At 40.5% G+C, this 27195-nt stretch overlaps 1 protein-coding gene across 2 annotated transcripts in view; it reads left to right on the top strand.

Annotated features, from left to right (window-relative positions):
• The first annotated feature begins 713 nt into the window (after positions 1–713).
• CMAH (cytidine monophospho-N-acetylneuraminic acid hydroxylase) overlaps positions 714–27195 on the top strand; it is a 135984-nt gene continuing 109502 nt past the window's right edge. The window contains exon 1 of one of the 2 annotated variants that reach the window (XM_063811858.1): positions 714–1004. The gene's annotated coding sequence lies outside the window, so the exon portion shown is untranslated. The remainder of the gene's footprint in view (positions 1005–27195) is intronic. The other variant, XM_063811859.1, reaches the window with a different exon arrangement.

Here is a 27195-nt window from a genome sequence, read left to right as displayed (position 1 = left end):
GAAGAGTTTCTGGAGGAAGCTAGCAGCTCCATTAGTTCTGTTGGAAGACAGTGCACTTGAAAGATGTTTTTTGTTTTCTTGTTTGTTTGAGACGGAGTTTTGCTCTTGTTGCCCAGGCTACAGTGCAATGGCACAATCTCTGCTCACTGCAACCTCCACCTCCCGGGTTCAAGCGATTCTCCTGCCTTAGCCTCCTGAGTAGCTGGGATTACCTGGGCCATGCCTAGTGTGGCTGAAGCCGAGTTCTGACTTTGGCGCGGTTCAGTTCATACATCTCTGATGTTGACATCAGAAGCAGAAACGCCGGAGAATATTGTATAGTAGAAACACAAAAGATTTATAGGGATAACTAATACCAAGCCATTCGGAGCCTGATATATGAAGTTTCCTTCCGTGTTCAGGCTTTCTGAGTTTTGCTCTATGGTATTCTGGCCTCTATTTCTGTTAGCTGGGAAGGATTTTAATGTAACGTTAAGAAAACTCTTTTCTCAGGTGTGTGATACTGAGCCTATAAACTGTTTGTGCAGCTTATTAATAAAATCTTGTGGAAAAGGTGTCATGCTATCCAAACAGGCAAATTCTGTAATAGGAGAGTCTCTGACGCCTGAAATATTATAGTTTGCTTTGACTCCCTCAGACTGGTTTGGTGTGATGTTTTCTGCCACTGGCATGTACACGCCTGCACCTGGGGCGGTGGGGTCCCTGCGGGCTGCAGGCTCCGGGTTGCCGCGGAGACGCGTCTGCTTTCCCTCGGTCCTCGCGGGGGGGTGGGGGGAGGCCAGGGTGCCTGGAGGCCTGAACACATCCAACAGCTCCAGCAGGCTGAGGGCGAGCCCAAGCTGGGGCTGAGGACAGTAGATCTGAACGAAGACGCACCTGAGACGGTCTACACCAGCGGTGTCGCTGCCCGAAAGTGAGAGAAGGCTGATATTGCTAGCTGGAATCCAGGCCTGGGTGCTGCATCGTGGCGCCCCTCCCCGTGACCACCGCTGCGTTTTCTCGGGGTGAGAAAGGCGCCCCCACCATGCCCCTGCCCCTGGGCTTCTGGCCTAAGAAGCTCCAGCGTCCGCTACCTCCCTGGGAGGGAGTGGGGTGGGGGTGGTGGGGAGCAGGACATGTTCTGGATTCTCAGGCCGCCCCCTGCATGTTCCATTGACTTTTAGTATGGGACATGGAGATATTAAGGGGCATCTCAGAGAATCTCCTGGGTTTAGACACAGACTTCCCTAGCCCTGTTGTTTAGTAGCAATCTAATTTCCCTTTTGTAATCAGGATCTATGGCTGCAGCAATTGAGTACTGTTCTTTGTTTCAGTGGCAGGAGAAGCCCCAAAAGGCCAGGTGCTTGTTTCAGCTGCCAATTCAAGGGCTCCATTGTTGTTGGCACTAAGACACACAGCCAGCAGGGCTCAGAGTTGTGGGGACGGGAAGCAAAAGTCCTGCAATTGAGTTGTTAGCTATGGAATAATAAGGGGAATCACCTCACGACCATTCCTTGATCCTGGGCTGGTGGAAGAAACAGTACCCATGTATCAATCCCTCTCTCCCTGTCTCCCTCTCTCCCTCTGGCATTCTGTAAGATAGAATCTATCCTTTTAGGGTGTTGGCCCCTAATTGGTACCATCTGTAGCTGAGTTTTTGGTAAGCCTCTTACCAGCTTGTTACCATGACCCACATGTTTCGTGGTCATGGGTTACCTGGTAAGGCCAGTGAATTTCTAGGCAATCAGTCTATCACTGTGCAGTTTTGTGAGTGCAGATGGTGCTGGCTAGTACATATTCTGGCAGGGAGAGCTAATCCATATTCAGAATAGTGTCTATTCCAAGGAGGACAAATCAGTTCTCCTTCTATGATGTAAGGGGCCTGATGTAATCAATCTGTCACCAGGTGGTTGGCTGATGTTCCCGGGGGAATGGTGCTATATTGGAGACTCAGCTTTGGTCTCTGCTGTTGGAAGATCCCACATCTGGTAATGTTGGTAGCAGGCCTCAGAGAGGGGAACTCACATTATTGATCCCTGCCAATGTGGCCACTTTGCATTTGGGAAAGAGGCTGACTGAAGGAATGTGATTTTTGTTTTTTCTTTGAGACAGAGTTTCACTCTTACTGCCCAGGCTGGAGTGCAATGGCATGATCTCGGCTCACTGCAACCTCTGCCTACTAGGTTCAAGCAATTCTCCTGCCTCAGCCTCCCGAGTAGCTGGGATTACAGACGTGTGCCACCACAGCCGACTAATTTTTGTATTTTGAGTAGAGACAGGGTTTCACCATGTTGGCCAGGCTGGTCTTGAACTCCTGACCTCAGGTGATCCGCCCACCTCAGCCTCCCAAAGTGCTGGGATTATAGGCGTAAGCCACCATGCCCAGCCAGGAATGTGATTTTTATCTACCTGTAGGGGTTGCCCTTTAGTGAGCACGCACATGAGGACGCAGATATCCACATCATCCATATACCTCTTTGGAGGCATTCCTATTAAAGCCAAAAATAAGACAAACACACCTGCTATCCCCACGTCAGTCAACATTGTAGAGAGAATTTGGTTAATGTAGTGAGACCTGAAAAAGAAATAGACCTGAAAAACCAGTGTCTACTATAGACACTGGTTGCTTGAGCTCATAGGACTTGCTCAGAAGCCTTATGAAATGCATCTTAGAACTGTCTGCATAGGGGAATAAAGGGGAAAGCACTTTTCCACTTGCTCCTATTCCCCATCTGTCAAGGATTTCCTCATCAAGCATTAACTCTCCCTCCCCTACCCCACTTCTGGGTTGTCTCTGAGTGCTGCTGAGCAAATTTCCAGGACAGGAACAATTTCCAGGACACAGTGAGGTTACCATCAGGTTGCACCTGGGTGGCAAAGAGGTCAGAAGTGGTGAGCAAGACATATCCAATATCAAGTGTATAATAATAAGGAAGAGAATAAACTAATTTACATAAACATGATTATTAGAAAATCCAAAGAATATTATAAACAGAATTAATAAGAGGCCTCAACAGCATTTCTAGATTGACCAATGTACAAAAATCCATAATGGTTTTGTATATTGATTAGAAAAGGCAATCAAAGTCTAGGTGCGGTCACTCACGCCTGTAATCCCAGCACTTTGGGAGGCTGAGGTGGGCGATCACTTGAGGCCAGGAGTTCAAGACCATCCTGGTCAACATGATGAAACCCCGTCTCTACTAAAAAAGCAAAAAATTATCCGGGCAGGGTGCAGGCCTTGCAGGCCTGTAATCCCAGCTACTCGGGAGGCTGAGGCACAAGAATGAGCCTGAGGGGAAGGCTGCAGTGAGCTGTGATTGCGCCACTACACTCCAGTCTGGGCAACAGAGGGAGACTCTGTCTCCAAAACAAAGCAAGAAAAAACAAACAAGACACAAAACCTTAAAACTCCCCAAACTCCTATTCCTGAGGCAAATAGGCAAAATACTAAAATATGATAAAACACAATGGAGGTTCAGGGATGTTCGTTGCATTATATTCTTTTTTCTTTTTTCTTTTTGAGACGGAGTCTCACTCTGTTGCCCAGGCTGGAGGGCAGTGGTGTGGTCTCGGCTGGCTGCAAGTTCCGCCTCCCAGGTTCCCGCCAGTCTCCTGCCTCAGCCTCCCTAGTAGCTGGCGCCCGCCACCACGCTTGGCTAATTTTTTGTATTTTTTTAGTAGAGACAGGGTTTCACCATGTCAGCCAGGATGGTCTCGATCTCCTGACGTCGTGATCCACCCATCTCGGACTCCCAAAGTGCTGGGATTACAGGCGTAAGCCACGCGCCTGGCCTCGTTGCATTATTTTCTACATTCATCTTTATGTACAAAAAAACTTAAGTCCAGTTAAGGCCGATTGGTTTAATCTGAATTCTGACTTTATTTCTCTGTGAGAATTTGAGCTTTGTTCTCCCTTGTGTGCGATCTTTATTCTCTAGTCCGTTTCTGTGGTCACAAGATGGCTGCCAGTAACATCTGGGGCTTCATGCATCCTTGTTCACATCCAGAGATAGACCTCTCAGAGCTATTGTGAAAATTTTTTGAGCTTCTCAGAGTATCTTGGGTCAGGTGCGCACTTCTACATTAATCCTGGGGGCTGGGGGAATTCCATGCCCTGACTAGCTTGGGCAGGACTGTTAAATTAATCAATATGGCAAGGGGGATGGGACTACCCTGATTGGCTGAGGAGGTTGTCAGTCCCATTAAAACCACATAGCTACTACACAATGGTGACAGACGGAAAGAGTATTGGGAGGGTCGGGTGCGGTGGCTCAGGCCTGAAATCCCAACTCTTTGGGAGGCCAAGAGGGTGGACAGTTTGAGCCCAGGAGCTCAAGACCAGCTTGGGCAACATGGTGAAACCCCAACTCCATTAAAAAATACAAAAGTTAGCCGGGTGTGGTGGTGCACACCAGTAGTCCCAGCTACTCGGGAGGCTGAGGTGGGAGGATCGCTTGAGCCTGCGAGGGGGAGGTTGCAGTGAGCTGAGATCGCACCAGTGCACTCCAACCTGGGTGACAGAGCGAGACTCAGAGGGTCTCAAAAAAAAAAAAAAAAAAAAGGTATTAGGAGACAATGACTATGTATGTAGGTATAGTTTTTCTTGTTTACATATGAATTTGAGACCATGTTATATGTATGGCTAAAATATATTTAGAATCTTTTGTTTAGAGCAGGATTATTTGTATCAACAATGGTTTCTAAAAACCTGGATTCAACCGAAATAGTTAACTAAAAGGGAACAAAAATGTGGGCTATTATGCAGGTATTAATAATGACAAATTGTAGACTTAGCTTTTTCAAAGCTTGCCAATGACTTGGCAGTGAAGTAAATAATAAAAAGTCATGTTGATGTGATTTTTCTGTCCAGTAACCTCGGATAATAATTTAAAGCCATCTTTAATATGTCTTCCTGATGAAAAAGTGAATGCTTTGGGCAAGGAAAACAGTATTCAGTGATTCAGTGGGTGCTTTATTAGATGTAGTCACAACTCCATTATTCCCTTTCATGGTTCTCATGTTTTCAACATCATGAATGTTTCAGAACTTTTTTTGTATTCTGATTATGTCATTTTTTTATTTGTCCTCTTGGTCGTATAATTCCCCCCTGCATCAGAACATTAGAATCTACCTACTCTACTAGGAAGTAGTCTCAACAAGTTGAAAACATGAGTGGAAAAAAGTCATGTGCCAATGAAAGTGGGGAAGGAGTTAGTTTGTTAATTTCCAAGGTACTAATTTTAAAAAAAGTTGTAAAATACTTATAAACGTTATTTTAACCCTTTTTGAGTGTGAAATTTGGTAGAATTAACTATATTTACATTGTTGTGCAACCATCACCACACGCCATCTCCAAAACATTTTTATTATCCCAAACTGAAACTCCCTGTTCTCCCACCCTGGTAACCACTATTATATTTTCTTTCTCTACCAATTTGATTCTTCTAGATACCTCATTTAAGTGGGACCATATAATATTTACTCTTTTGTCTACCTTATTTCATTTAGTATAAAGTTTTCAAGATTTAACCATGTTGTAGCTTGTAATTATTGATAGGTAAGAACTTACTTTTACCTTTTTAAAATTTATTTTCTGTACATCATGGCTTTGTTTCCCATTCCTTCTGTTACTACCTTTCTTTGTCTTTATTTTTTCTGAGCTGACTCATTTTGATTACCTTTTCATTTCATTTGTGTGTTTTCTATAGATAATTTCTTTGTGATCACTATGGGGATTACGTGTAATATCCTAAAGTTATAATGATCTACTTTGAATTGATAATTTAACTTCAGTCATATACAACAACTATATTCCTATACAATTTCATCCCACCTTTATGTTACTGATATCACAAATTACATCTTTATACATTGTATACCCATTAATATAGATTTATAATTAATTTTTATGCATTTGGCTTTTAAATCCTGTAGAGAATAAAAAGTGGTGTTACAAACCAAAATTACAATAAGACTGATTTTTTTCAAACCCTTGGTCAGTTCGAAAAATTTTAAATTTTATTTTATTTTACTTCTGGGATACATGTGCAGAACATGTAGTTCTGGGATACATGTGCAGAACATGCAGGTTGGCTACATAGGTATGCATGTGCCATGGTGGTTTGCTGCATCTATCAACCCATCATCTAGGTTTTAAGTCCCACATGCATTAGGTATTTGTCCTAATACTCTCACTCCCCTTGCACCCCACCCCCCAACAGGCCTTGGTGTGTGATGTTCCCCTCCCTTCCTCCATGTGTTCTCACTTTTCAACTCCCACTTATGAGTGAGAACATGCTGTGTTTAGTTTTCTGTTCCTGTGTTACTTTGCCGAGAATGATGGTTTCCAGCTTCATCCATGTCCCTGCAAAGGACATGAATTCATTCTTTTTTATGGCTGTGTAGTATTCCACGGTATATATGTGCCACATTTTCTTAATCCAGTCTATCACTGATGGGCATTTCGGTTGGTTCTAAGTCTTTGCTATTGTAAATAGTGCTGCAATAAACATACATGTACATGTGTCTTTATAGTAGAATGATTTGTAAACCTTTGTGTATATACCTGGTAACGGGATTGCTGGGTCAAATGGTATTTCTGATTCTAGATCCTTGAGGAATCACCACACTGTCTTCCACAATGGTTGAACTAATTTATACTCCCACCAACAGTGTAAAAGCATTCCTATTTCTCCACAGCCTCGCCAGCATCTGTTGTTTCCTGAATTTTAAATGATCGTCATTCTAACTGGTGTGAGATGGCATCTCATTGTGGTTTTGATTTGCATTTCTCTAATGACCAGTGATGATGAGCTTTTTAAAAATATGTTTGTTGGCTAATTTTATATATTTATATATAAATATATTTATATATTTATATATATTTATATATTTATATATATATGCTAATTTTTGTATTTTTTGTAGAGACAGCCATTTGCCATGTTGCCCAGGCTAGTCTCAAACTCCTGGATTCAAGAGATTCACCCACTTCAGCCTCCCAAAGTGCTGGGATTACAGGCATGAAGTTTGGCTCTTTTAAATCTACCTGAATTCTGCTTCTCTAGTATCCCACTGTCTTCCTGCTGAATACTATTTAAGAGTAAAATATATTGGAGATTCTCATGATTTCCTGCTACTCTTCTAGCATCATTGATTTGTGCAAAAGGAAATTGCTTCCTAGACTGTTCTAGCTATTGTAGTTCCCCATAGTCTTTTCAGGTGGAACTAGTTCTTGCTCTACTTTACTTAAGGTATATTTTCTTTCTGTGCACCATTTTTCTTTTCTTTTTTTTCTTTTTTTTTTTGACAGAGTCTTGCCATCTCAAAAGTGAGATGGAGTGCAGTGGTGCCATCTCGGCTCACAGCAGCCTCTGCCTCCTAGGCTCAAGCTATCCTCCCACCTCAGCCTCCCAAGTAGCTGGGATTACTAGTAGCATAGGCCACGATGCCCAGCTTATTTTCATATTGTTAGTAGAGAGGGGGTTTTGCCATGTTGGCTGGCCTGGTCCCAAACTCCTGGCTTCAAGTGATCCACCTGCCTCAGCCTCCCAAAGTGCTGGGATTACAGCATGAGCAACTGCACCCAGCTCTGTGCATAATTTTTCTTATCTGAAACATGGGTGTAAATTTACCATGCTGCTTTCTGAAGGGAGGCCGTGATAATCAAATGGAATGTGTGTAAAGCTTGCTTAAATGGTCAAAAGTGGTTGATGTCATATTCATTATTAATATATATTAATAATGATAGCTGCCATTTAGTTTAGTCTTTGATATGTACTAGGCCCTGAGGTAGGTCCTTTACTGACATTATCTCACTTTAATTCTCAAAACAATTCTATTATTCACATTTTAGAGATGAGGAATTAGAGCAGTTTACCTAACAGCATTCAGAGACAGAATTCAGGTCTTTCTGAATCCATAGCCTAAGCTTTTAAACATTATATTGAATGCCTGTCAAGAATATTTATTGAATGTACGGTATGAAATGTAATAATGAGGTTACCTGAATAGTCACTAAATAACAGCAATCTATGATTGCTTAGGTGGTTTCCCCACTATTGGTTTAGCCATAAGCTAACAATAATAATAATTTTAAAATACCTTATTTTTGTGTAGCACTTACTGTATAGACATTTAATTCAATCAACACTGCATTAACCAGGGCAGATATTAACCTCACTTTGCACATGGTAAAACAATGCTTCAGAAAGGTTGATAGTCTTAGATCTCACAACTAGCTGAGTGCCAACGCCAGATCTTTCCTTTTTTATGTTCATTACTATAACTTTATTGACCTGCAGTAGCTTTTTTTTTTTTTTTTTAGAAAATAGAAACAACAGTCAATCGTAATACTTAAATATAATTATCTCACAGATCAGAAGTCTCATTTCAGTCATTCTCCAAGATTTAATGTATGTATCATGTTAATTCTCTCATGCTAATGGTTTTTGTCCTTGGGGCTGTATTAGTTTTCTGTGGTTGCTGTGACAAATTACCACAAACTTGGCGATTTAAAACAATGTACATTTACTGGCCCACAATTTTTTAGGTAAGAAATCCAACATGTCTCTCACTGGACTAAAATCAAGGTGTTGGCAAGGCTGTATTACTTTCTAGAGATCCTAAGGGAATAATTCATTTCCTTGCCTTTCTAGTGTCTAGAGACTGCCCATACTCCTTGGATCACGGCCCTTCCTCTATTATCATAGCCAGCAATGAAGGGTCAAATCCATCTCACATGGCATCATTCCAATCTCCTGTTTTTCTTCCTCTTCCACTTTCATGGACCCTTGTGATTCCATTGGGCCCATCCAGACAATCCAGAATAATTTCCCTATCTTAAGGTCAGCTGATTAACAACTGTAATTCCCTGTTGCTATGTAACATAATATATTCACAAGTTTCAGGGATTAGAATTAGGACATGGACGTCTTTGTGGGACCATTATTCTGCCTGCCGCAGGGGCTCATTTATGTTTAAAATGAAGGACAAAAGTGATTGGCGTAGGTAGTTGCAGTGACTTTCCTCAGTGGTCTGTAGATCTGTTTCCATAACAGCAAGAAGAGAGCTGTCACACTGTGGGTTGGTGAGCCGGTGGGTTGGGCATGCTCATACACAAACTGCTCGGTAGGGAAAGGAGAAGGCACATGAGCAAGGGATGGCCCTGGTGGCCAGGGTAAGGATTTTACTTTGTGTGCTGAGGCATTCTAGACTATTTGGGTTTGGAAAATAAGTTTCAAACCACTGAGCTTGGCCAATAAGGTTTTTCATAATATAGCCCTTGCTTTCTTTTCAAGTCTCAATGAGTTATTTTTTCTAGCTTAAATGAGATACTAAATATCAAATACTTGGTATAAGGTAGATATATTAGTCAAGGTACTTAGCTATAAAAACAAAAAACAAACCTACTTCAGTTAGTGTAAGCGCTAAGAAATTTGTTAAAGAACAGTAGAATCTTGAGGGCAGGACAACCATGCCAGGTGGAGGAGCAGGAACAATGTCCCAATTTATATTAAGGAAGGCTTCAGAGCCCGGACACAGGCCTGAACATGGGATGCAACTGCTGGGCTCTCAGCAAGTGCTGCCTCTGAAGGCTGAATGCTTCCTTTCCATCCGGCGAGAAATAATTCTTACCAGCACCTCCTTATTCATGTCACTCTTTTAATTTGATGACTTAGCTAGATAGTTCTGATCAACAGAGTCCAGGTCCCATACCTATATGCCACTCACAAACAAGGTTAAATAGGTGAGTTTTTGACTTCTGTACTGGAGAGGCAGGGACTCCAATAGTAGGGAATTCCCAAAATATATGAAAGTTCTTAAAAAGCTGCGAGAAAACATGACAAATATTCCAATAGTAGGTAGTCAGTAAATAGTACCTCTCTTCTCCAGGGAGAAGAACATACTAGAATAGGTACATAAACATCCATTAACAGGTTAGATGAGTGAAGTTCACTATGAAATTTTATTATGAAAACTTTCAAATACATACCAAGCTTCAACTTTTGTCAACTGATGGTCTACCTTGTTTTAGCTCTACCTGTACTCGTTCCTTCATTTTCCCTACCCCCACTGTTTTGAGGAAAATCTCAAACATTAAATATTTTTGTTCATAAATGTTAACATGCATCTCTAAAACGTGAAGATTGCTTATGAATTTTTGATTGTGGAGAAGTAACATGGCATAACCACATTTCTGAATTTAGATAAGGATTCATATTTTCCTTCAGGGCAGAAGTGTTGATCCAGTCCCCACTGTGTGGAAGATATAGTTAGTTCACATTCTTCAGGAGCTCACAACCCATTTATTCATTCATCCATGCATTCTTCCATGAAGCAGGAAAACAGGTAAGTAAGTACCGGCTACCTTTTCTACGCTGGGCTCAACACAGATGAATCAAAATATAATCACTGTTCTTAGGAAATTTTGATGAAAAGCAGATAAAGGCCTAAAGCATTAAACAACAAAGCTGAATATAAACCATTAGTCAGTAAGCAATAGACAGATATGGTAAGGCAGCAGGTGAGTGATCACAAAATGAATTAAGAAATAGTAGACAAAATTCTCTACATTTTTATAGAAGGTTTTTGATATGCTCATTCATAGTTAGTGTTCATTTTGCATTGCTATAAAGGAGTACCCGAGGCTGGCTAATTTATGAAGAAAAAAGGTTTAATTAGCTCACAGCTCTGCACACTGTTCAAGCATGGCACCTGCATCTATCTGCTCAGCTTCTGGTGAGGCTTCAGGAAGCTTTTACTCATGGCAGAAGATGATGGTGGAGCAGGCAGGTCCTATGGTGAGAGAGAGAGAGCAAGAGAGGGAGGGAGGAATGCCATGCTATTTTAAACAACCAGCTCTTATGTGAACCAACAGAATGAGAACTCATTCATTACTGCAGTCAGGGCACCACACCATTCATGAGGGATCTGTCCCCATGACCCAAACACCTTCCACTGGGCCCCACCTCCAGCACTGGGGATCACATTTCAACATGAGATTTGGAAGGAACAAATATCCAAACCATATCAGTTACTCACAGGTAGAAATTACATGGGTACTTAAGATAATTGAGTATCTTTGTGGATTATTCAATCACAGAAATTTAAAACAAATTTTAGAACAGAGAAAAATTTGCCCAACATATTTGTTAAACTTTCCTGTCAGGGGATTACATCAAAGCACGTTCATCTCCTCAAACATATTGCTAATTTTTACTCAAATATGAAGTGGTATCTGAAATTATGTCAGTCTCTGAGGTTGTAATTGTAGGTGTGCAACTTCAGTAATTTCCAAACCCAAAGAGGCACACATCTAACTCATAATGGCTATAACAAATGTGTACATGAGGAAGAAATACAGCCCTTTATGTTTATAAGTAAAACATGGATAAATATTACCAGAACTTAACTGAGTTTTTAAATTTTTTTAATTTCGTAAGTGTAGTCAGTCTTCGACTCCTCTGTTTTTATCATTTTCAGTAGAGATAGAATTGCAAACAAGGAAAGAATTCTACGGACTAGACAAGTTGGTCTAGTGCTTTGGGCAATAAGTTAATCCTCAAATTGCTTAACTCTGAGCATACTATGACATTCATCAGATAGCATATCTTAAATTGACACTGTGAAAGACACTTTGGGTGTGGGTGCTTGGTTGTATAAAGTTCTGTATTTCATGTAAAAAGCATGGGGTAAAAAGTTATCACCCTAAAAGTGAGGCTAGAATTTCTCAAGTATGGCAAATTAACATGAGAGGAACAGTATTTTCTGAGTGATCAGGCACATGGCTCGTTTCTTTTGAAATCTGCCATTCTAAGTACAAGTCGTTGACTTGGAAATGGATATCAAAGAGAAGGTCATAATAGTGATGAAGAAGCTTACACTCAAATCTTTTTTAAAAACCTTCAACCAGTTACTGAAAATGAAACAAAATATCAAAGGTCTTCCTCTGCATGGGCAGTCAAATAGGCACTGCTATCATCATGGGGAAACTGTTTCTTTGTGATATTTTTTGTCTAAACTTTCTTGTAAGATGCTCTGAAAAGTGAAGAAAGGGATGAGAACTACAATGTCTTTGGCCAAGAAAAGTAGATTTGAAAGGGCTGTCTGGCCTGTAAGTGGACGACACTAGGGCTTTGGAGGAAAATTGTTATTTACTGAAAAGAAATAACATTGAGTGGCTTCACCATGTTTACTATGAAAACAGACTGGAGGCTGCTGATGTAATTATATTTTCATTGTGCACTTGACTCCTTATAATTGTTTGGAGGCTGTACAGAAAAGAGTTGGCATAACAGGCCCAAGTGCTATTCTTTGACAGGCTAGATTATAAGGCTGGCATCTGCGAACTTAGGTTGTGGGAGGGTTCCCGTGATTAACTGGTAGAGTGGCTCACTGTACCTAAGCTATTTGAATAAACAATGTGGTTATACTGAACACGTGATTTTCTTCTGGAAATTTAAAGTTTGGGTATGTGCCAATCAGAGGATGCCTACATAACTAGCCCCCAATAAAATCCCTGAGTGCTGAGTCTCTCCTGGTTGGTAATATTTCACATGTGTGCTTTCAACTTGTTGCCAGGGGAATTACGCACATCCCATGTAACTCTGTTGGGAGAGGACTCTGGAAACTCATGCCTAGTTTCCCCCTTGCTTTGCCCCATGTGCCTTTTTTCCTTTGCTGATTCTGCCTTGTATCATTTCACTGCAATAAGTCGTGGATGTGTGTATGACTATGGGCCAAATCCCTCAAACAAATCATGGGACCCTGCATGGTCTTGGGAACTCCTTACACAGTGGCTCTAAAGAGAAATATGAGAGGATTATGGCCTTGAATTTTGGAATATTGCTTTTTTTGTACATTTGTTATGTTTAGTAGGGTAGAGTCAGTATGCTATAGAGCAAACTTGTCTAATCTGTGGCCCACAGACTGCAGGCGGCCCAGGACAGCTTTGAATATGGCTCAAGACAAATTCGTAAACTTTCTTAAAACATTATGACATTATGAGATTTTCTTGCAATTTTTTTTTGTTGTTGTTTTAGCTCATCAGCTACTGTTAGTATTCATGTATTTTATGTGTGGCCCAAGGCAATTCTTACACTGTGGCCCAGGAAAGCCAAGAAATTGGACACCTGTGCATAAAGGGTGAAGTTGTGGGCCATGGCATGAAAGAGACCAAGGTTTGAATACTAGCTGTGACTTAAGCAAGTGACTTTGTCACTCTAAGCTTCAGTTTCCTTACATGTAAAATGTAGACAGTGGTATTTATTCTGGAGATTAAATGGGATAAAGCTTACGTCTGTGTCTGTCATATAGTCATAGTTCAATATTGTGAATTGAGGAAGACTATTGAGGTGTATCTTCAAATATTCTGCCAATTGATAACATTGTATCTGAGGTAGAGTCAATTCCAAATTATTTTTGATACTGGAGAAAGATTGAAGAAGGAAAATCATTTATATAATACTTTAAATTTACATAATATTTCATCATAGAAGTATCTTTTTTCACATTATAAAGGTAATATACACTTATAATAAAAGCATTTAAATGATACAAAAATGTAAAAAGTAGAAAGTGTAATTCCTCCAGAATTTTACATCCTCCCTCCAAGATTTGGTTGTTATTCTTTGAGGTTTCTTTCTGTGTATCTAGAAACATTGTTTTTAGGCAAAAATAGATCACATTATTCATACTATTTAATTTTTTATTCACCAATATATCGAGGCATTTGGCATTTTCACATTGTTATGGATAGAGTGACCTCATTATTTTTAAATGTGGCATAGTTTCGTATACGTTGGGCATAGGGTAGTCTGTTTAGCCAAGCTCCTTCATGGACCTTTGAGTTAGTTCCAATCTGAAGTCACCATAAACAATATTACAGTAAATAAACTCTATATTTTAGAAAACAGTTGCTACTTTCTCTATTCTTTGAGAAGAAATAATAATAGCATTTTTAAAAAGGCCTGGATAGTTTTTCTTAATGAAGTTGCAAGATATGCTTATTTAACCTGAAGACATGGGCTGAGGGATGCTGAATCACTTCAACACTTGCAACTATGGCAGCTTCAGGACATAGACGAGCTTAGACTACCAACCAAAGAAAACTAAAATGAAAAAACTGTGTTCAGTGTACACTGCTCAGGTGATGGGTGTGCCAAAATCTCAGAAATCACCACTAAAGAACATATTCACGTAACCAAACACCACCTGTTCCCCAAAGAGCTATTGAAATAAATAGGGTGGGCGTAGGTGGCTCAAGCCTGTAATCTTAGCACTTTGGGAAGCCGACGTGGTTGGATCACTTGAGGTCAGGAATTTAAGACCAGCCTGACCAACATGTTGAAACCCTCTCTCTACTAAAAATACAAATATTAGCTGGGCGTGGTGGTGTACGCCTGTAATCCCAGCTACTCAGGTCGTTGGGACATGAGAATCACTTGAACTCAGAGGCTGTGCACTCCAGCGCAACTGCACTCCAGCCTGGGTGATAGAGTAAGATGCTATCTCAAAAAAAAATAAATAAATAAATGGAAAGAAAAAGCTGTGTTCAAACTTCAAACTGAGACTATAAAAGTTTGGGCAGTTACTGTAATCTCCTTAAAAATTTGGCCAGAATGTACAGACCACATTTGGATCCTGATTTTATCCAGAAATAGATGAGACAATTGGGAAAACTTGACCATAGACTTGATATTTGAGGATAGGAAATAATTTTTAATAAATGTGTTAGGTTTGGTAGTGATATTATGGTTATCGATCTTCAGAATCCTTGTATTTTAGAGAAATATAATAAAATATTGCAGGATAAAATCATATGTCTGGGGTTGGCTTTAGAATCATCCAACTAAGGAGAACAAAATTGTGTGAGGTTGCGTGCATGGATGTGAGGGTGTGTGGGCAGAGATGAATTGTTGAAGCTGGCTCAAGGAGTTTCATTATATAATACTCTCAACATTTGTATATTGTGAAAATTTTCATACTAAGTTGAAAAGGAAGAAATAAAACAACTTAGTTTCAACGGCTAATTGTTTCTACTGTGGCGGAGAGAAGTCATGAAAATGCCAGAGGGAAAAGGGTGTTTTTTTTTCAGGGCGGACTAATCTTAGTAATGGATTTTCACTCCTGGTCTTAGTCCAGGGGTCCAGAGCTTTGGATTCTTAAGGTCACTGACTCATCAGAAGAAAATAAAACGAGGACATAAGTTTTTAATTTTAAAAATTAAAAAAAAAATTGTTTTTAAGACACCGAGAGCACTAACTTTGAAAATTTAAGAAATTAAGAGAGAAATCACAGGATTTGAATCACTAAGTAATTGTGATAATAAGTTGATGCCTTTGAGTAAAAAAACTTTTTTTTCTTTCTTTTTTTGTTTTTTTTGGCTGCTTAGCATTCACTATCTCTTTCTAATAGCACTGCCAGTTTCCAAACACATCCGCCCTATCATGTACAGCCTTCATGGGAGAGGAAATCCAGTGGTCTGCCTCTTACTTCATAAGCTCCTTCTTCTCATGACCTGGCCAAGGGAGGTCACTGAGATTTTCACAAAAGGTTTACCCTAGCAGTGACCTCCTTGACCAGACTGTTCCTGCTGGGAAACCAATCCTTTGGCTCCCACTTTCTAGTCCTTAGAGCTACCCTGGATCCTGCCAATCTCCAAGGCCCGTTCTCTTAGCTTGCCTACATGATTCTCATTGATACCAAGTTTCTTACGCTAACCTGTCTTTTGCTGGAAGTAGCCAGAGTTGGATTTTTGCCATTAGTGAGCAAAAAGTTTATTCCTCTGTTGTGAGTTAAGGTCAATTAAACGCTACTAGAGAAAGAGGCTGTCAGCCAGAAAGAGGAATAGAATGATTAAGGGAGCAGCTGGAGAAAGAGCAAAGAAGGGGTTTGTGGGAGCAAAATTCAGCAGAAAGCTATAATAGATGAGGCACTGGAGAAAGACAGGAAGACCATTTGTTTTTGCCTATCCTTTCTCTGCCTCTTAACAAGAACCAGATTCCCCTCCACCACCTTACCCCAATTCCTCCCAAAGACCTCTGTTGCTCTTCTTCAGATCCTACCCCTCCCACTCAAAGCTGCAAACTGTCCAGGGCCAATCAGTAGCTTCACAGGCGCATTCTATCCCTGTACTTCCCCACCCAGCCAACCAGGAGCCTCATCTCGGCTAACTTGCCATGTACCCCAACCCTGCCAACTCCCTGCCCAACAGGGAGGGGCTGAATTTCCATCGCTCTTGGCACATTTATCCACACTATCTGCTGTTATCTTAGACCTGCTTTGCCCCTTTTTGTCTCTGATAATCATCATAGGTTGAAATTCTCTGAGGATGACCTGAATAGAAAATTAAAACTTGTATCTTTTCACAGAAACTCTTTTGTTTTAGAACTAGTCAAGGGTGGTTTTTGGAGGAGACAATGTCAGTCAACTTAACAATCACCCACAACCTTTGAACCAACTCAGAAATGCCCTTTCAAAAATATAGCATAGGTCTTTAATGTAATTTCTTTTTAAGTAAACATGAATTTAAACAGCCAAGCAAATGTAGACCCTATTAAAATAATGTCCTCAGAGGCTACCAGGTTATTCTAACTATGCTGCCATTTCTTCTCATATTTTTGAAACTCATTTCTGGTCATTTCTTTTAGCATCAAAAGCCTGATTTTTCTCATTCAATGAATATGTTCTGAGTGTCTAGCATGTTACAAACTTTGGGCCAGGGACTGGTGAAGAAGAGGTTATGGTTTTTAAACTCTGAGTCTCAGAAAGGGCACAGATACAAAAGCACTTATAATAAGCAAGAGATCCAGATAATGAATTTCTAAATAATCAAGTGCTGTTAGGACTGTCTACAGTTTGAAGGAAATTCTTTACAGCATCCAAAAGTAAGCAAATTGACTTTTTTTTTTTTTGGAGACAGAGAGAGTCTTACTCTGTTGCCCAGGCTGGAGTGCAGTGGCATGATCTCAGCTCACTGGGACTACAGGTGTGTGCCACCACATCTGGCTAATTTTTTGTGTGTGTTTTTAGTAGAAACAGGGCTTCACCATGTTGGCCAGGCTGCTCCTGAACTCCTGACATCAAGTGATCCACTTGCCTTGGCCTCCCAAAGTGCCAGGATTACAGATATGAGCCGCCGCACCCGGCCTCAAATTGACATCTATCCTCTAGCACCTAGATTGTGGTTTCCATACACATTTTCCAACAAGAAGAACCAAAACTTTTAGGAGAAATAGCTGATTCAAGGTGTTGGACACAAAATATACAAGAAGAACATGGAATATCTTGTTATATGAGAGGCAAGGAAATATCAAATGCTATTGGGGTCATCTCAAAATGACTCACAAGGGCCAGCTTGAAAAGCTTCCTACTTACCACTTCGCACCTGTTAGAGCAGCTATTATCAACAAGATGAAAGATAACAATGTTGGTGAGGATATAGAAGAAAGGGAACCCTTAAATTGCTGGTGAAAGTATAAAATAGCACTGCTGCTATGGAAAACACTATGAAGTTTCCCCCCAAAATTTAAAATAGAACTATCATATGACCCAGTCATCCCATTAATGGGTATATATCCAAAGGAATTGAAGTGAGTGTATCAGAGATATTTGAAAAGAGAATATCTGCACTCCCATGTTTATTGCAGCATTAATCACAATAGCCAAGATACGGAATCAACCTCAATCTATCGTGAATAAAAGGATAAGGAAAATGTGTATATACACACAATGGAATACTATTCAGCCTTAAAAAAGAAGGAAATGCTGTCATTTGTGACAACATAGATGAAACTAGAGGACATTATATTAAATGAAATAAGCCAGCACAAAAAGACAAATGCTGCATGATCACATTTATATGTATGTCTTAGTCTGTTTGATATTGGTATAATAAAATATCACAGACTGGTAATTTTTCAACAGGAATGTATTTCTCATAGTTCTGGAGGCTGGGAAGTTCAAGAAAAAGACACTGGCAGGTTTGATACATGGTGAGGACCCAATCTCTGCTTCCAAAATGGCAACTAGTTGCTGCATCCTTTGGAGGGGAAGAACACTGTGTCCTCACATGGCAGAAGAGCATAGGAGCAAGAGGACTCTCCCTTCAACCCTGAGCCCTTTTAAAAGTGTGCGAATTCCATTCATGAGGGTAGAGCCCTCATGACTGAATCACCTTCCAAAGGCCACAGCTCTTAATACTTTTGCATGGGGATTAAGTTTCAACATGAATTTTGGAGGGAACACCATCTTTCAACATAGCAATTGTAAGATTTAAAAAAGTCAAACTCATCAAGGCAGAAAGTAGAGTGATGGTTACCAAAGGCTGCGAGATGGGCGAATTGGGAAGATGTTAGTCAAAGGATACAAAATTTCAGTTGGACAGGAGGAATAAATTCAAGAAATCTATTGTCCATTGTGTTCACTATAGTTAACATATTGTATACTTGAAAATTGCTGAGATCAAATTTTAAGTGTTCTCACCACAAAAAAAGTATGTGAGGTAATATATATGTTAATTAGCTCTATTCAGCCATTCCACAATGTATGCATATATCAAAACATCATGTATACTCTAAATATACACACTTTATTTGCCAGTTAAAAAATAGGCCTCTCACTGACCAAAATGGGATGATATGAGCACTAATACAAGTAATGAGTGGATTCAAACTCATCAAATATGTTTAACGCAATGTGTTCATAATGTACCTAAAATTAGAGGGTCCTAGGAAACCAACTCCTTATTTTGAAAAATAATTAAAGAAAAATATTATGTATTCTTTTCTTTGCAAACTGTACAACTGGGTAAGCAAGTTGTAGGTAAAGGGAAATTTATCTTACCAAAGGATTATAGTTAATGTATGAAAAAGAAGTGATAGAGTTTTGCCCTTTTGCAAGCCCCTGATGAAATGATAAATCATAGAATTGAACATTAATGGTTGGTAACATCAAACACAAAAAGACAGAATCTGACATCCTGGTCATCCTGATAAATGCCAAACTACCATTTGGCTGCCTCTAGGGACAGATGTCAGAGATGGAGCAAGAGAGATTTGACTTTACCTTAAATACCCTCTCTTTTTTTTCTTTTGAGACAGGGTCTTGCGCTATCGCCCAGGTTAGAGTGCAGTGCTTTTTTCCATGCTAAGTTATTGTATTATTTTTTCTCAATTAAAATTTTGTTTCCATTTGTAAAAATAATACAATATTTTAGGAAATTTATAAAAATACGGGAGATCTTAAAGGTTTAAATATACATCTTAGAAGGAATGACATTCACTGAACTTTTTTTTTCCTAGAGGCCAGGGTAGAAAGCAGGCAATGTAATGAATAATCAATATTTATTAAATGCCCTCTTTGTTTTTGTGACCTCTATCTTCAAATAGGTTACCCCAGCCAGAAGGTTATTTATTCATTCAGTTTAGCTGAGATGGGTGGCAATATAGTATGATAATAAGGGTTTTGCATTCTATTTACTGCAAACCACATAGAAAGCATTTGTAGGGCAACTATTATGTTTGTAGTAAGGTGCTGTAGGGAAAATTATGGTCATAACAACCATTCCTTCAACAAATACTTAAAGTGTGCCTACTAGAAGCCAGCCATCATTGTAAGCACTGTGGATACAGAGGTAAATGTGGCAAAATTCCTTCTCATGTGGAGCTTATGATACAATGGGACAGCACGGTACTTTGGGAGGCTGAGGCGGGTGGATCACCTGAGGTTGGGAGTTCAAGATCAGCCTGGGCCAACATAGTGAAACCCCGTCTCTATTAAAAATGCAAAAATTAGCTAGGTGTGTTGGCATACGTCTGTAATCCTGGTTACTTGGGAGACTGAGGCAAGAGAATCACTTGAACCTGGGAGGCAGAGGCTGCGGTGAGTCAAAGTCATGCCATTGCACTCCAGCCTGGGCAACAAGAGTGAGACTTTGTCTCAAAAAAAAAAAAAATACAGTGGGACAGAGAGATAATACACCCACCTACCATGCACACAATATAATGTCAGATACTGGTTTAAAAAAAACTGAAGAAAAAACAGAGTATATGGATATAGGGCTGTTATTATCACATACTTAAGCTTATCATGTAGCAAGTGCGGTACTTAGAAGCTTTATATCCATAACCTCATTTAAACCCCACAACCTACATAGAGTAGGAGTCATTATTTCTCTGTTGCAGATGTGGAAAAGAGGCTTTAAGAGGTGAAGTTCATATATCAAGGAAATGGAAGAGGTGTTGTATTTAAGAGCCTCTCCCTCTCTCTTCCCCCAATTCCCTCTAGGTCTCTCTCCTTTTCTCTCTCTCTCCCTCTTCTCCCTCTCAATTTCAAAACTTAAGGTATTATTCAGTATGATGGAGGCACAGTAGAAAGATGGAAGGTCATGTTAATACATAAAGAATGACCTCATTCTCAGTAACAATGGTCTTGTTATATAATCTGTCTGTCTCACTTTCCTCTTCTGCAGGATAATACCCGCTACATAAAGTTTTAGGATGACATGAGAAAATATGTATACATCAGAAGGAACATACCTCTTATCAAAAGTCCTCAGTACATATTATATTGCTAAATATAATTGATGGGCATGTGGTGAAGAGACTGATAAATAATTGGGAGTTGGGGTACTTTCTAAGAGGTGCAGGTGGGACCTGATACACAAAGCATAAGTATATGGAGTAGATTGGGAGGGGCCTCAGTGTTTGGAGAAGGATTGGGAGGACATCAAAGCAAACCTTTGGTAGACTGTGTAAAGAAAGATAGCACCTTGATATTCCATAAAACTGTTTTCCAAAGTCAACAGCCATGAGTATTGTAGGTTGCTTTTTGGATCAATGAGAAGAATCTCAACTGTTGCTTCAATAGTTGTTCCTCAAATTGCCTGATAATCAAACTTATCTGGGAAACTTCTTACAAAGACACATTCAAAGTTCTGTGTCCTCCAAGGTGGAAATTTCCATGGTGATATAAAAGGAACAAACCCATTTGTTCACTGCTATAACCCCGAAACCTAGAGCAGTGCCTGGCATGTGTAGGATATTCAACTAGTGCTTGTTGACTGAATCTCCTTTATTTTTTCCTCCTTCCTATCTTCCTTCTGTTTTCCCCAAACACATAGGACATTCCCCTAACACATGTGAAATGCTCTGTGACTCTGTCCTGCATCTTCCCAGGGGTGGATTCTGTGTGGAGAAAAATGTCACTTTGTCTTTGATGGGATTTAAGGGGGCATGGTCAGGCCTGCTTGCTCCAAACTCTTCCTCACTCTGTTTGCTAGCATACCAGCAATGTCCACACGGCAGCTATTCCGTGTTGAGATCATGCATTTCCTGAAAACCCCTACTGCTACTACATAACGCATTGCACTGAGAAGGAGAGTGACTGGGTGAAATCACTTTAACTCTCAGCTTCTCATTCATTTGCGCTGGTTAGGCTATGAGAAGGCTTGCTGCCACTTTGAGTAGCAGAGGGGCCAGGTCCTGAAGGAATGAGACAGGGCAGTATTGATGGGAAAGAGCAGGAAGGAAAAGTCCCAGGGCTTAGGGGTGGCAAGCTAGGAGGAGTACCCAGAAAGATGGCTGGTGTGGAGGAAGCTTTTGGGGGATGGTGGCATTTGATGAGCATGGGAGGTGTTCCCACTTAAGAGAGACTTTTCCTGAGCAACACTTTGAGTCAGGTTGGTAGGGTGTTATTAATGGCTCCAAGTGCTTGGTACATAGTTGACTCACCTGCTGAAACACTTGCTGAGTTAGCGGTTCAATTTCACAGATGTTTTTAAGTCTTGGGTATGCAGAGACTGACCTCTGTGTGACTGTCACAGAGCCTGGCATTCCCAGATGACAGATTCACAAGTTTTCACCCTTTCTAGCACTATGTGAGCTCTGATGATTGTTTCCTCACGTTAATTTAGTGGTTCTTCCCCTGACCTTGGGCATTTTCCCACACACATGCACTGATCAGCACTTAGCTGAATGTTTGAGGGGGACCTTCTGTAGGTCTTCAAGTTTTCCCAGGGCAGCTCTCATGTCTTTGGTGCTCTGCCCTAGGCACTCTAGCCACCTTACTCTCCAGACTCTCAGCTGTCTCCTCAGTTCCAGGATACCTCCACAAAGGTGCCTCTTCCCTGCCCTGTGACCTGAAAAAACTTCCTCCAAATAGTATACTGGGGCAATCATTGGCTCACATCATTTATTTCCTGTTTCTTGGAGATCACCATTCTTCATTGTCTAATTTGTTCTAAGACTCGCTGTTTCACGTATTTGTCTTTTTGTTGTTGTTGTTTCAGAGAGGAGGATAAATCTGGTCTTTCTTACTGCATTTTGGCCAGAAATGGAAATACATGAGTTATTCTTAATGCTTTTGTTTCCTACTCACTTTTGGTTTTAATTTACATTTCTCCAATGACTAATGATGTTGGATACTTTTTTATATGTGCCCATTGGCCATGTGTATATCTTTTATGATGAAATGTCTATTCAAATCTTTGGCCTGTTTTTTAAAAACTTGTGTTGCTTATATTTTTATTCTTGAGTTGTAGGAATTCTTTGTATATCTCCCACCTTTAAAAATATGTAATCAGTTTAGTAATCAATTTATTATACAGACTAGCTCCAGGGAGCAGTTAGATTTTTAAATCTACACAAGTATTTCTATTAAATGGATTTTCACCCTTATGTACACTTAGGCCTAAGCGATTAAGAGCATAAGAAAAATAAGAGCTAGTTTGGGCAGACACCGAGCTAGCTGCAAGAATGTTTTTTTCATACCCCAGTGGCACTGGAACCACAGCAAGACAGAACTGTTTACTCCCCTGGAAAGGGGGCTGAAGCCAGGGAGCCAAGTGGTCTCACTCAGTGGGTCCCATTCCCATGGAGCCCAGCAAGCTAAGAACCATTGGCTTGAAATTCTCACTGCCAGCACAGCAGTCTGAAGTTGACCTGGGAAGATCGAGCTTGTTGGGAGGAGGGGCATCAGCCATTACTGAGGCTTAAGTAGGCAGTTTTCCCCTGACAGTGCTAAGGAGACCTGGAAGTTCGGACTGCACAGAACTCAACACAGCACAGCAAAGCGGCTGTGGCCACACTGCTTCTCTAGATTCCTCTTCGCTGGGCAGGGCATCTATAAAAGGCAGAAGCCCCAGTCAGGGACTTATAGATAAAGCTCCCATCTCCCCTGGGACAGAGCACCTGGGAGAAGGGGTGGCTGTGGGCACAGCTTCAGCAGACTTAAACGTTCCTACCTGCCAGCTCTGAACAGAGCAGCGAATCTTCCAGCACAGCTCTTGAGCTCTGCTAAGAGACAGACTGCCTCCTCAAGTGGGTCCTGACCCCCATGCCTCCTGACTGGGAGAGACCTCCCAACAGGGGTCAACAGGCATCTCTGCCTGTTGCAGGAGAGCTCTGTCTGGCATCAGGATGGGGCACCTCTGGGACGAAGCTTCCAGAGGAAGGAGCAGGCAGCAATCTTTGCTGTTCTGCAGCCTCCACTAGTGATACCCAGGCAAATATAGGGTCTGGAGTGGACCTCCAGCAAATGGCAGCAGATCTGCAGCAGAGGGGCCTGACTGTTAGAAGGAAAACTAACAAACAGAAAGCAACAACATCAAGATCAACAAAAAGGACCCCCACACAGAAACCCAATCCAAAGGTCATCGGCCTCAAAGATCAAAGGTAGATAAATCCACGAAGATGAGGAAAAACCAGCACAAAAACACTGAAAATTCCCAAAACCAGAATGCCTCGTCTCCTCCAAATGATCACAGCTCCTCCAGAAAGGGCACAAAACTGGACAGAGAATGAGTTTGATGAACTGACAGAAGTAGGCTTCAGAAGGTGGGTAATAACAAATGCCTCTGAGCTAAAGAAGCGTGTTCTAATCCAATGCAAGGAAGCTAAGAACCTTGACAAAAGGTTACAGGAACTGCTAACTAGAATAATCAGTTTAGAGAGGAACATAAATGACCTGATGGAGCTGAAAAGCACAGCATGAGAACTTCATGAACCATACACAAGTATCAATAGCTGAATTCATCAAGGGGAAGAAAGGATATCAGAGATTGAAGATCAAGTTAGTGAAATAAGGCGTGAAGACAAGATTAGAGAAAACAAAAAGGAACAAACAAAGCCTCCAAAAAATAAGGGACTATGTGAAAAGACCACACCTATGATTATTTGGAGTCCCTGAAAGTGACGGGGAGAATGGAACCAAGTTGGAAAACACTCTTCAGTATATTATCCAGGAGAACTTCCCCAATCTAGCAAGACAGGCCAACAATCAAATTCAGGAAATACGGAGAACACCACTAAGATACTACTTGAGAAGAGCAACCTCAAGACACACAATTGCAGATTCTCCAAGGTTGAAACGAAGGAAAAAATGTGAAGGGTAGCCAGAGAGAAAGGTCAAGTAACCTACATAGGGAAGCCCATCAGACTAACAGCAAATCTCTCTGCAGAAACCCTACAAACCAGAAGAGGGTAGGGGCCAATATTCAACATTCTGAAAGAATTTTCAATCCAGAATTTCATATCCAGTCAAACTAAGCTTCATAAGTGAAGGAGAAATAAAATCCTTTCCAGACAAGCAAATGCTGAGGGATTTTGTCACCACCAGAAGAGCTCCTGAAGGAAGCATTAAATATGGAAAGGAAAAACCAGTACCAGCCACTGCAAAAACACACCAAAATGTAAAGACCAATGACACTATGAAGAAATTGCATCAACTAATGTGCAAAATAACCAGCTAGCATCATGATGACAGGATCAGATTTACCCATAACAATATTAACCTTAAATGTAAATGGGCTAAATGCCCTAATTAAAAGACACAGACTGGCAATTGGATAAGGAGTTAAGACCTATTGGTGTGCTGTATTCAGGAGACCCATCTCACATGCAAAGACACACATAGGCTCAAAATAAAAGGATGGAGGAATATTTACTAAGCAAACGGAAAGCAAAAAAAAGCAGGGGTTGCAATTCTAGTCTCTGATAAAACAGACTTTAAACCAACAAAGATCAAAAAGGACAACAAACGGCATTACATAATGGTAAAGGGATCAATGCAGCAAGAAGAGCTAACTATCCTAAATATATATGCACTCAATACAGGAGGACCTAGATTTATAAAACAAGTTCTTAGAGACCTACAAAGAGGTGTAGACTCCCACACAATAAGAGTAGGAGACTTTAACACCCCACTGTCAATATTACATCAACGAGACAGAAAATTAACAAGGATATTCAGGACTTGAACTCAGTTCTGGACCAAGTGGACCTAATAGACATCTACAGAACTCTGTACCCCAAATCAACAGAATATTCATTCTTCTCAGCACCACATCGCACTTACTCTAAAATCGACCACATAATTGGAAGTAAAACACTCCTCAGCAAATGCAAAAGAATGGAAATCGTAAGTCTCTCAGACTCAAATTAGAACGTAAGATTAAGAAACTCACTGAAAACCGCACAACTACATGGAAACTGAACAACTTGCTGTTGAATGACTACTGGGTACATAACGAAATGTAGGCAGAAATAAATGAAACCAATGAGAACAAAGACACATTCTATGTCCCAGAATCTCTGGGACATAGCTAAAGCAGTGTTAAGGAAATTTATAGCACTAAATGCCCACAAGAGAAAGCAGGAAAGATCTAAAATCAACACCTTAACATCAATTAAAAGAACTAGAGAAGCAAGAGCAAACAAATTCAAAAGCTAGCAGGAGACAAGAAATAACTAAGATCAGAACAGAACTGAGGGAGATAGAGACACAAAAAACCCTTGAAAAAAATCAATGAATCCAGGAGCTGGTTTTCTGAAAAGATTAACAAAATAGTTAGACCAATAGCTAGATTAATAAAGGAGAAAAGAGAGAAGAGTCAAATAGACATAATAAGAAATGATAAAGAGGATATCACCAGTGATCCCACAGAAATACAAACTACTGTCAGAGTACTATAAACACCTCTACGCAAATAAACTAGACATCTAGAAGAAATGGATAAATTCCTGGACGCATACACCCTCCCAAGACTAAACCAGGAAGAAGCCAAATCCCTGAATAGACCACTAACAAGTTCTGAAATTGAGGCAGTAATTAATAGCCTATCAACCATAAAAGCTCATGACCAGATGGATTCACAGCCGAATTCTACCAGAGGTACAAAGAGGAGCAGGTACCATTCCTTCTGAAACTATTCCAAACAACAGAAAAACCCATCACATTTGATGTACTGATAGCTCCAATCCATATAAATGTTGTCCAGTTAAACTTAGACCTTAAAATACAGGATGTGGGTAGAGTTTAATCTGGTCGGTCATAATTTTTACCTAAGATGTAGCTCCTTTGCAATAAAATGAATACAGAAACAACTTCAGTTCACTTTGCTTTTCATAACTGTCTTGATTAGAGATGGATTCTACTGAAAAACAATCTCCTACAGGTGAGTAGAGCTTTTCTCTCACATCTAAGCACACATCATACCCACCACACCTCACTGTTATCCAAATTTAAGTCAATGAGGAAAGCTTTTAGTCTCACACCTAGGCTATGCCTGTAGAACTGGCTTGTCACACACACACTTCTCTGCTAGGAGGCAACGTTGGTACAGAAGTACAGTATTTCTAGTCTGTTGTTCCAAGTATGTACAACATGCAGCATTGCTGTATCAGGTTGTATGTACAGGGCAGGGTGAGGTGTATACTCATAGAAGGCACTAAAATGGAAATCAAAAGAACTTGCCCTTTTTTTTTTTTTTGAGACTGGACCTTGCTCTGTCACCCAGGTCAGAGTGCAGTGGTACTATCATGACTTACTGCAGCCTTGAAATCCTGGGCTCAAGTTACCTCCCACTTCAGCATCCTGAGTAGCTGAGACCAAAGGCACATGCCATTATGCCTGGCTAATTTGTTAATTTTTTTGTAGAGACAGCATCTCACTATGTTGTCCAGGCCAGTTTTGAACTCCTGGGCTCAAGCAATCCTCCTGCTTCAGCCTCCCAAAGTGTTGGGATTACAGGTGTCAGCCATTATGCCCAGCCTAAAAGGACTTTCTCTTTCAGAGTGCCCCTGTCTTTATTTGTAGAGGTTATTCAATTTCTTTAATTACCTGGCATACTTTGAGTCCATCCCTGAGCTATTCTGCTATACTTTTCTCTATCCTTTCTGTAGATCTCAGCAACCTCATTCACTAGAAGATCAT

Source organism: Pan troglodytes, chromosome 5 (assembly GCF_028858775.2).
Source record: "Pan troglodytes isolate AG18354 chromosome 5, NHGRI_mPanTro3-v2.0_pri, whole genome shotgun sequence".
Taxonomy (NCBI): domain Eukaryota; kingdom Metazoa; phylum Chordata; class Mammalia; order Primates; family Hominidae; genus Pan; species Pan troglodytes.
The sequence above is the reverse complement of the archived record's forward strand: the minus strand, read 5'-3'. Positions and strand labels throughout refer to the sequence as shown.